Source organism: Moschus berezovskii, chromosome 9 (genome assembly GCF_049115385.1).
Source record: "Moschus berezovskii isolate FMDL1 chromosome 9, NW_MosBer_1.0, whole genome shotgun sequence".
Taxonomy (NCBI): domain Eukaryota; kingdom Metazoa; phylum Chordata; class Mammalia; order Artiodactyla; family Moschidae; genus Moschus; species Moschus berezovskii.
Genome location: NC_142468.1, coordinates 22,468,923 through 22,480,630, shown reverse-complemented (window position 1 = coordinate 22,480,630; position 11,708 = coordinate 22,468,923). Strand labels below are relative to the sequence as shown.

General features: G+C 42.4%; 1 protein-coding gene across 4 annotated transcripts in view; it reads left to right on the top strand.

The window, feature by feature from the left end:
* The first annotated feature begins 438 nt into the window (after positions 1–438).
* Positions 439–11,708, top strand: part of EXD2 (exonuclease 3'-5' domain containing 2) — a 56,101-nt gene continuing 44,831 nt past the window's right edge. The window contains exon 1 of one of the 4 annotated variants that reach the window (XM_088839508.1): positions 439–558. The gene's annotated coding sequence lies outside the window, so the exon portion shown is untranslated. Of the gene's footprint in view, positions 559–11,441; positions 11,546–11,708 lie in introns of those variants that run through there. The other 3 variants (XM_088839509.1, XM_088839511.1, XM_088839510.1) reach the window with 3 other exon arrangements.

Below are 11,708 nucleotides of genomic sequence, written 5' to 3'. Positions count from 1 at the left end.
GTTTTTAAATATAAACAGAAGGTATTGTGGTTCTTGTTATAAAAGATGGCATACTTATTATAATGGATATAGTATAAAAAGCACTTCTAATGAGGAATGTATTATTTAAACCAACATCTCTTCTGTTTACCTTCCTCATTTAATAGCTAAGAAAATCAGTGCGGGGGAGAAACACCACCCGAGCTAGTAAGGACAGTTAGAAATCCCATATTGCATTTGTGACGGTTACAGAGACTTCTTTCTTTAAAACCAAGACAAAAATATCACCCAGGAAAAAAAAAAATAAAAAGGCACCACATATCCGAAAAGATGTTAAGCCTTTCCGATTTTGACAGAGCTTTTGTTCAGCACTGGAGAAACCGGTAAGGCCCCCGCGGCCCCAGCTGCTTCCGTACAAGATGGCGTCGCCCACTTGTACACCCCTGCTCGGGTTACGTCACGGAACCGGAAGTGGTTTCTGTCCTAGAGGATTCGGGTGGGTGCGCGCAGGTGGTCACAGAGGTTCCAGCTCTTCAGCGTAGGGTGCCGCAGGTGTTCGGGTCGGTTCCGGGGCCGCAGGTAAGTGAGGCTCGGCGGCCGGCGAAGCTTTTCTCCGGGTCTGTGCGAATGGTGGAGGCGGTTTTCCGTGCGGATGGAGGAGAGGGCTCAGGATGCTGGCGATGTCACCGTGCGCGGGGGCGAATGATTGCGGGGACCTCGTTGTCCCCGAGCGACTTGGCCCTGCCCCTCTCCCCGCCTTCCTCGCCGGTGGCGGGGGCAGCTCAGCGCCCAGGTGCGCCGCGAGGGCTGTCACCTCGATCGCTGGCTCCCGGTGGCCTTCCGGGGCCGCCGCCTCGGACCCGCGTCTGCTCTCTTTAAGGAGCACCTACCAAACCTTCCTGGCTTCTTGACCCAGTTAGCTACAAAGGAAGCACCGCTCACAACATCTGGCAGCTCCTTAGGCGCTGCGTGCTGCACGAGTCCACAGATGAGTTTCGTGCCCCCGATTCGTGGGGACCTACGCCCGCCCCCATTGTTACCACCTCTTTCTTCCCAGACCACACCCGCTGCTATGGACCTTGTCGGGAGGCACCTCTTTCTTTTCGCAACCCTGGAATATAGATCAGGACTAGAACCGTAATAATGATTTATTACAGAATTGATACACGCTTGTTAAAATATGAAGGAAACCTAAACTTTTGCAAGCTTTTGATGTATTAATGGACACAAACTCCCTTAGACACTCATTTCTTGAAAACACTAAAATATTTACACCGTAGAACTGCACTGAAAGGTTTTGTAATATCCAAGTTGCGAAGTTCGAGAGAAAAAGTTATTTAAGAGAAGGGAAGGAATTATAAATTTTGGTCAAGTTGAGTTTGCTTTTTAAAAATGTATTTATTCTTTTATATTTATTTTAGCTGTAGTCCATGTCATGTCAAAAATTTACACAAAATAGATCCTCTTTGACGTCTTTCCATCTCCATCTTTTCTTTTTTAATCTTTTGCCCCAAGGTAAAAACTGTTATCAGTTTGCAATGTTTTTTCTATTTTTGTGTTAAACTTTTACCAATGTGGCATATTGTACCTCTTCAACAACTAAAACTTCTTGTGCTTAAAAATGGGTCTTGGAACTTTTTCTTTGTTAATATGTAGACATCTGCCATATTTGTTCTACTTGCTCTGTAAATTCCAGAACATGTTACAATCCCATAATATGTGAGATTCCATAGGTTGCTTAGTTTTTCTGTGTTAGGCACAGTGCGGCAGAGAACATCCTCCCACAGCGTCTGTGAGCTTGAGTGAGCATTTCTCAAAGATAGAAACCCGCAGGTGGAATTGCTGGGTGGGAGGGTGTGGATATTTAATGCCAAACTGCCCACCAGCAGTGTATAATAATATCTGCTTTCCCAGCTCTTTTAAACATTTGATGGTGTCAGCCTTTTTTGCTTTTGCCAATCTGATGGTTGGGAAATGACTCTTAATTTGGTGTTTTATTTTCTATTTCCCTGGTTATTGGTGAGATTGAGCATCTTTTCATGATTGTTGGCTATTTGTATTCCTTCCTCTTTTGAGAAATGCCTCATTTCTTTTGGGTTGTCTGGTTATATATGGTAATATTTATATATTAATCTTTTGTAATTCATATGCATTTGAAATATTTATTCCCAACATTTTGAAGTTGTTTCTTATCTCTTAACCCGGTGGCATCTTTGTAGAATCAAAGTTGTAAATTTTATGTTTAAATGTATCAGTCTTTTACTTTGTGTATTTAGTGGGCTTTCATTCCTAATCCCAGTGGTTCTCAAATGGGAGCTGTTTTGCTTTCTGGGAGCCACTTGGCAATGTCATGAGATGTATTTTGGTTGTCATCCAGTGGGTAGAAGTCAGGGATGCTGCTGAACACCCTACAGTGCCCAGGAAAGCCCTTAAGCAAAGAATTTTTCTGGCCTGAAATGTCAGTAGTGCTGAGGTTGAAAAACCCTGTTCTACCTTGAGGCCGTGTTTTCTCTTACCACCATGTTTTCTCCTGTAAGTTGTTATATGTTAGAGTTTTTCTCTAATTCCTTTGTGTGTCAGAGAGAGAGAGAAAAAAAATGGTATGTGCCTTTTTCTTGTTTTCCAAGCAGTGTCACTCTGAATATCAGTCCATCCTTGACCCATTAATCTGAAATACTACATATATCATGTACTAATGTCTCACCCACACAGTGTCTTTTCTGTACGCTCTTCTGTCCTATGTCCGAATTTTCTCTTTTGCTGGGCCAATACCATAGCATTTTACATTAGATATATATTATATTTTGGTATCTAGTAGGGTAAATAGCCCCTCATGATTATTTTTATTGTTATTTTGTTGGAAGTCATACTTTATCAGCTCACGTACTCATTATTTAATCAGTTTTTTTTGGGGGATAGTCTTACAGTTTCTTTCCCAGATTAATTTTAGAATCAGCTTGTCGAGTAGTTTTTTTCTTTTTTTAAGTGAGTTCATTGTGGTGACCTAAATGGGAAGAGGTGGGGGACCTTCCCTGGTGGCTCAGTGGTGAAGAATCTGCCTGCCAATGCAGGAGACATGGGTTTGATTCCTGGATTGGGAAGATCCCCTGGAGAAGGAAATGGCTACCCACTCCAGTATTCTTGCCTGGGAAATCCCATGGACAGAGGAGCCTGGTGGGCTACAGTTCATGGGGTCCCAAAAAAGTCAGACACGACTTGGTGACTGCAACAAAATGGAAAGGAAATCTAAGAAAGAGTGGGCATATGTATACATATGACTGATACACTCTGCTCTGCAACAGGAAACTAACACATCGTAAGCACCTGTACTCCAATAAAAATTAATACAAAAATAATTGCATTTAGAAAATCAGATGGTCTTATTGAAATGTAATTCACATAATTTTTTTTTAAAGTACACAATTGAGTGATTTTTTTAGTATATTTCCAGTTAAGCAGCCGTTGCTATCAGTTCAGTCAGTTCAGTCACTCAGTCACTCTTTGTGACCCCATGAATCACAGCACGTCAGGCCTCCCTGTCCATCACCAACTCCCGGAGTTCACTCAAACTCATGTCCATCGAGTCGGTGATGCCATCCAGCCATCTCATTCTCTGTCGTCCCCTTCTCCTCCCACCCCCAATCCTTCCTAGCATCAGACTCTTTTCCAGTGAGTCAACTCAGTGCATGAGGTGGCCAAAGTATTGGAGTTTCTATAACCTAATTCTATTTTATTTTTAAAAGTTTATTTATTTGGCTGTGCCAGGCTTAGTTGCAGCATGTGGGATCTAGTTCCCCAACCAGGGATCAAACCCTGGCCCCCTGCATTGAGAGTGCAGAGTGTTAGCTACTGGACCACCAGGGAAGTCCCCACAGCCTAATTTTTGGACATCATTCAGTTCAGTTCAGTTCAGTTTAGTCGCTCAGTCGTGTCCAACTCTTTGCGACCCCATGAATCACAGCACGCCAGGCCTCCCTGTCTATCACCAACTCCCGGAGTTCACTCAAACTCATGTCCATCGAGTCGGTGATGCCATCCAGCCATCTCATTCTCGGTCGTCCCCTTCTCCTCCTGCCCCCAATCCTTCCCAGCATCAGAGTCTTTTCCAGTGAGTCAACTCGTCGCATGAGGTGGCCAAAGTATTGCAGTTTCAGCTTTAGCATCAGTCCTTCCAATGAACACCCAGGATTGATCTCCTTTAGGATGGACTGGTTGGATTCATTATCATCCCCCAAAGACAGTTGCTTCAGTCATGTCTGATTCTTTGATTGGACTCTAGCCTGCCAGGCTCCTCTGTCCATAGGATTATCCTGGCAAGAATACTGGAGTGGGTTGCCATTCCCTTCTCGAGGGATCTTTCCCACCCAGGGATTGAAACCACGTCTTCTGCAGCTCCTGCATTGCAGGTGGACTCTTTACCACTGACCCACCTGGGAAGCGCAGAGAAGCCCATCTATTATCAATACCCATTCCCCAGTATCCTAGCCCTGTGCGTGCTAAGTTGCTTTAGTCGTGTCCAACTCTTTGCAGCCCCTATGGACCATAGCCTACCAGGCCTCTCTGTCCATGGGATTCTCCAGACAAGAATACTGGAGTGGGTTGACATTTCCTCCTCCAGGGGATCTTCGTGATCCAGGGATCGAACCAGGTCTTCTGCATTGCTGAAAGATTCTTTGCCATCTGAGCCCTCAGGGAAACTACTAGCCCTAGCCCTAGGCAGTCACTAATCTTTCTGCCTTTATGCTGCTGCTGCTGCTAAGTCACTTCAGTCGTGTCCGACTCTGTGCGACCCCATAGACGGCAGCCCACCAGGCTCCCCCGTTCCTGGGATTTTCCAGGCAAGAACACTGGAGTGGGTTGCCATTTCCTTCTCCAATGTGTGAAAGTGAAAAGTGAAAGTGAAGTAGCTCAGTCATGTCTGACTTGCAGCGACCCCATGGACTGCAGCCTACCAGGCTCCTCTGTCCATGGGATTTTCTAGGCAAGAGTATTGGAGTGGCTTGCCATTGCCTTCTCCGTCTGCCTTTATAGATCTAAGTATTTGGTATAAATGGAATTGTACAATTTTTGTAAGATTTTGTGATTGGCTTCTTTCACTTGGTATAATGTTTTCAAGGTTCATCCATGTTGCAACATGTGTCAGTACCCATTCCTTTTTATCTCTGAATAAAATTCCATTCTATGGTGTATTTGTTTCCTAGGGCTACAGTATCGAAGTAACGAAAACTGGATGGCTTAAAATAACAGATATATTCTCTCACAGCCTTGGAGGCTATAAAGTCCAAAATCAAGTTGTCAGCGGGAGTGCATTCTCTCAGGTCTCTACGGGGGAATCCTTTCCTGCCTCTTTCTAGCTTCTGACATTGCCAGCAGTCCTTGGCATTGTTTGGCATTTCTTGGCTTGCAGCTGCGTGACTCCCAACTTCTGCCTCTGTCTTCACCTGGCCTTCATCCCAGAGTGTCTATCTTTACGTTGTAATTCTCTTTGTGAAAGTCTGTCTCAATCTTTTCTCCCCTTCATATAAGGACACCAGTTATTGAATTAAAGGCCCACTCCACTCCAGCAGGACCCTGTTTTAACTTAATTAGGTATGCAGAGGCCATTTCCAAATAAAGTCATGTTCATAGGTAATGGGAGTTAGGATATTAACATATCTTTTGGGGGGAATCACATAACATTATGGATATACCCCATTTTATTTATCTATTCATCAGCTGATGAACATTTGAGTTGTTTCCACTTTTGGCTATTATGAATAATGCTGCTAAGAACTGAATGTGTTTTCATTCCTCTTGGATATATACCTAGAAGTGGAGTTGCTGGGTCATATGGCAACTCTATGTTTAATCATTTGAGCAACTGCCAGATTATTTTCCAAACAGCTGTACCTTTTTATGTCAACATCAACAGGATATGAGGATTCTAATTTCTCCGCATTATTGCCAGCACTTTTTAGCTGTCTTTTTAATTAAAGCCATCCTAGTGGGTGTGAAGTGGTATCTCATTGTGGTTTTGATTTGCATTTCCCTAATAGCTAATGGACTGGTTGGATCTCCTTGCAGTCCAAGGGACTATCAAGAGTCTTCTCCAGCACCACAGTTCAAAAGCATCAATTCTTCGGCGATCAGCTTTCTTCACAGTCCAACTCTCACATCCATACATGACCACAGGAAAAACCGTAGCCTTGACTAGACAGACCTTTGTTGGCAAAGTAATGTCTCTGCTTTTTAATATGCTATCTAGGCTGGTCATATCTTTCCTTCCAAGGAGTAAGCGTCTTTTAATTTCCTGGCTGCAATCAGCGTCTGCAGTGATTTTGGAGCCCAAAAAAATAAAGTCTGACACTGTTTCCCCATCTATTTCCCAAGAAGTGATGGGACCAGATGCCATGATCTTCGTTTTCTGAATGTTGAGCTTCAAGCCAACCTTTTCACTCTCCTCTTTCACTTTCATCAAGAGGCCTTTGAGTTCCTCTTCACTTTCTGCCATAAGGGTGGTGTCATCTGCATATCTGAGGGTATTGATATTTCTCCCGGCAATCTTGATTCCAGCTTGTGCTTCTTCCAGCCCAGCGTTCCTCATGATGTACTCTGCATATAAATTAAAAAAGCAGGGTGACAATATTCAACCTTGACGTACTTCTTTTCCTATTTGGAACCAGTCTGTTGTTCCATTCTAAAGGAGATCAATCCTGGGTGTTCACTGGAAGGACTGATGCTAAAGCTGAAACTCCAATACTTTGGCCACCTCATGCGATGAGTTGACTCACTGGAAAAGAGTCTGATGCTGGGAGGGATTGGGGGTGGGAGGAGACGGGGATGACGGAGAATGAGATGGCTGGATGGCATCACCGACTCGATGGACATGAGTTTGAGTGAACTCCGGGAGTTGGTGATGGACAGGGAGGCCTGGAGTGCTGTGATTCATGGGGTCGCAAAGAGTCAGACACGACTGAGCAACTGAACTGAACTGAATAGCTAATGATGTTGAGCATCTTTTCATGTGTTTATTGGCCATTTGTGTATGTTCTTTGAAGAAATGTCTATTCATATCTTTGTTTTAAATTGGTTGTTCTTTTTTTATTGAATTGTAATAGTTTTTTATATTTTCTAGATACACGCCCTCATGAGACAGATGATGCAAATATATTTTCGCCCATCCTGTGGCTTTTTCTCACTTTCTTGATAGTCAATTCACTTAAAAAAATTTTTTTTAAATTAAGTTTGCATTTACTTTACCTTATTCTGAGCATTTCTTTTTTCAGCATTAATTATTTTTTTATTTTGGCTGTGTGGGGTCTTCATTCCAACATGCAGGCTTCTCTAGTTGTGGCGTGTGGGCTCTAGAGCACATTTGGAGTATTTCTGTAAAACACCTTCTCTTCTTTGTTAAAGGAAAATACAGTAATTATAGTACCTTCTGTAGAGGATTGTTAAAAAGGATTAAATGAGTAATGTATTCATAAATATATAGGCATGTGTGTGTAAAGAGCCTGGCACTTGATAACGTGCTCTGTAAGTGACACCTGTTATATCCCAGCTCTTCTAGCCTTCTTCTATATCTTTAGTAAGGTTTTCTTTGTTTCTTCGTATTCAGTTCAGATCAATTCAGTTGGTCTTACATATTTCTTGTTGAGTTTATACTTATGTTTATGTGTGTATGTTTGTTTAAAAACATGTGGCTTGTAGTTTTAAAACAGTGTATATTTCTATTATGAATGAGATTTTCTTCATATTTTTATAATGGGTTTGGGAAGCTATTAGTTTTCTATTCATCACACTTTCAAAATTCTAAGTTGTAAAAGTTGTGACTTGTTTACTAATCCAGGTTATTCCGACGCCAGTGATCTGTTAGGAACTGGTGTTCTTTTCCATTCTTTTTCCATTCTGCCTTCTTCTGCCCTGATTTGAATCTTCCTCTCATCTTGGCTCTGCTATTGTGAGTCTTAATCTAATGGGTCTGCCTGCCTCTCGCCTTGCCCTCGTCCAGTCTAGCCCATACACAGTGACCATAGTGTTCTTTGAAATATGGGCCTAAACTTGTCACTGCGATTCTAAGTCTGTTATTCGCTCTGCATTACCTGTAAGGTTTCATCTTACCAGGTAATATAGGGGTCCTCATGACTTGAACTGTATCTCCCCCTTCTCTCATCATTCCTCTCGTCTCCTCGCTTACACATTATACTCTAGCACAGTGTTGTCCAGTTGAAATATGTGAGCCCCATACATAATTTAAAGCTTTCTACTAGCCACAGCAAGAGTATAAAAAGAAAAAGGTGAACTTAATTTTCACAGGTTTTGTTTAACCCAGTAGATCCAAAATATCATTTCAACGTGAGGTATAAAAAGTCAGTAAGGAATTACTTGAGATAGGAAGTATAATAGAAGTTACCGAGGGTTGGGGAGGGAGGAATAGGAAGTTACTATTTAATGGTACAGAGTTTGTTTGGGATGATGAACTAGTTCTAGAAATGAATAGGGATGGGACTTCCCTGGTGGCTCAGTGGTTGGGAATCTTCCTGCCAATGCAGGGGACACAGGTTTTATCCCTGGTTGGGGAACTAAGGTCCCACAAGCTGCTGGGCCACTAAGCCTGTGCCCCACAACTAAGACCTGACACAGCCAAATAAATAAATATTAAAAAAAAAAAGAAATGGATAGTGGTGATGATTGCATAACCTTGTGGATGCAGGTATGCCCCTGAATGTTACTCTTAAAAATGTTAAAATGTAAATTTTGTATTATGTATGTTTTACTACAATGAAATAAAAGGTCACCTTAAAAATCAATATGGAAGGGCTTCCCTGGTGGCTCAGTGGTGAAGAATCCACCTGCCAGTGCAGGAGACACGGGTTCAATCCCTGGTCCGGGAAGATCCCACATGCTGCAGAGCAGCTAGGCCCGTGTGCCACAACTTTGGAGCCTGTGCCCTAGAACCCGGGAGCTGCAACTACTGAAGCTCGAGTGCCCTAGAGCCCATACTCCGCAACGAGAGAAGCCACCGAGATGAGAAACCCTCACACTGCATTGAAGAGTAGCCCCTGCTCGACACAGCTAGAGAAAAGCCCGTGCAGCAACTTAGACCCAGCACAGCCAAAAATAAATATTAAAAAAAATCAACATGGAAATTATCAATAAGGTCTTTTTTTTTAAGAGTAATAGAATTACTCCTTTAGAATTCAGAATTTTGCACTTATGGTGCATGTTAAATTTGCTTCAACTTTTCCGCTTGCACCATGATGCTTCATGCCTTTCATATTTTTGCACGTGCTGTTGTTCCCTCTACCTGGAGTGACCTTCTTTCTGCCTGGTGCACCTAGAGAATGCTAGCTCATTAAAAATTTTTTTTTAATTTTTAAAATACATTTATTAGTATTATTTTTGGCTGTGCTGGGTCTTCGTTTCAGCATGCAGACTTCTCTAGTCAGGCATGAGGGCTTAGTTGCCCTGAGGCATGTGGGGTCTGAGTTCCACGACAAGGGATTGGAAGGTGTATTCTTAACCACCGGACCCCCAGGGAAGTCCCCAGTTGCTCATTTTTTGACACCAGTGCCAGTCTCAGAGCTCACCCCTCTCAGCAAGTGTTTCTCTTAATAATTCCCACTCCTCTTCTTGGCCATCCTGTACTTGTGTGTGCTTCTATGGTTTGTGTTACCTCACTATATTGCAAATTGTTCACTATACCCATTTCTCCTTTTCTAAATCCTGCGTTTTTGAAAGCAGATTGGCCTTTTAACTCTTTTTACCCAGAGTCTGGCACAGTGTTTGGTTTATTGAAAGGGTTGTGTACGTGTTTACTGAATGAATCCCTTGACTGGGGGGAAAAATACCCCAGAAAATTTCTCCATATAAAGATGAATTAATAACTGTTTTGAATGTTGCCAAGAGTTCCTTCATATGGAGGTACCCTACTTGCTCCTTCAATTTCCTTATTCAGTTCAGTTCAGTTCAGTTCAGTCGCTCAGTCGTGTCCGACTCTCCGCGACCCCATGAATCACAGCACACCAGGCCTCCCTGTCCATCACCAACTCCCGGAGTACACTCAAACTCATGTCCACAGAGTCGGTGATGCCATCCAGCCATCTCATTCTCCGTCGTCCCCTTCTCCTCCCGCCCCCAACCTTTCCCAGCATCAGAGTCTTTTCCAGTGAGTCAACTCGTCGCATGAGGTGGCCAAAGTATTGGAGTTTCAGCTTTAGCATCAGTCCCTCCAATGAACATCCAGGATTGATCTCCTTTAGAATGGACTGGTTGGATCTCCTTGCAGTATAAGGGACTCTCAAGAGTCTTCTCCAACACCACAGTTCAAAAGCATCGATTCTTCGGCGATCAGCTTTCTTCACAGTCCAACTCTCACATCCATACATGACCACGGGATTTGCTTTTTCACAGGCCACATGATGGTAAATAATAAGTGGGAACCTGGCTGCTTGGGAATTCCAGGTCTGAGGGAGCCCTTCTCAATAGAAGCAAATCAATAATGCTCTCTTGTTTTTTTGTTTTTTTTTAAATATTCTGCTTTAACATAACCTGATTTTAGCGTTATTAACCATGGAGGTAGTGTGAAATACAAAAATAAATTTGAAAAATGAATTAATAAAAACACATATTAGAAGATGTTATTTTCACAGAAAACAAAAATTCACTTTTCTATACAAAAACGTGTAAGTTGGGGGGGAAGGCACAATTAAGATGTAAATTGAGGGGCTTCCCTGGTGGATAAGTGGTTAAGAATCCACCTACCAATACAGGGGACACGGGTTTGATCCCTGCTCCAGGAAGATCCCTCTTGCCCCGAGGCAGCTAAGTCAGTGGGCCACAACTACTAAAGCCCACATGCCCTCGAGCCTGTGCTCCACAGCAAGAGAGTCCACCAAAATGAGAAACCTGTGCACCACAGCTAGAGGGTAGCCCCCACTCTCCCCCTGCTCTCAACAACTAGAGAAAGCCCTTGTGCAATAAATGAACAAATATTTTTTTAAAAAAAGCAAAATTAATCTCAAAGGATAAAATGTTTGGTTGAAACATACAAGAAGAAATTTAGAAGAAAGAAATGTAAAATTTTGGAAGTATATACAAGTATATAAAATGGGGAATTCAATATGATTTCAGTGAACTTTATTTACCACAAACTCTGTATGAATCATCAGTGTGATTCTGCTGTTCAAACACCTATCATTTCATCCAGCATAAATAAAATATGGGGCCCAGAGCCTGGGAAGTAATAGTACCAATGTTGTCTAAACCAATTAGACCATGTCTCAAGTATTGAATACAGACCTGGGTGCCACATTTTAAGAGATTCATTGGCAAGCTTGGAGCCATTCAGAAGGATCTAGCCATAATGGCTAGTGGTCTGTAAATTAGGTCACAGGAAGACTGATTGGATTAAGTGGAATGTACCAAGGGAAGTCGTAAGAGCTGTCTTCACATATTTCACAAACTCTTAGGAAAGAGTAAACACTTTTGTCATTTCAGAGGCCAGACTGAACATCAAAGAGAAAAATTTCCATGTAGGGAACTTTTACAGAATGCAAGAACGTTTCAACAAAAACTGCCTCTTAAGGTAATGAACTGTGTTTCTGGAAGTATTCAGGTAGAGATCAGGTCACGATCTGTCAGGATTATGAAGGAAAGAAATCTTGAACTATGTGAGAGCTGAATTTGGCTTTTAAATTTTAACTCTATAGTTCTTTGTTTCCCTTTAATACGACTACTGTGGTTTATAG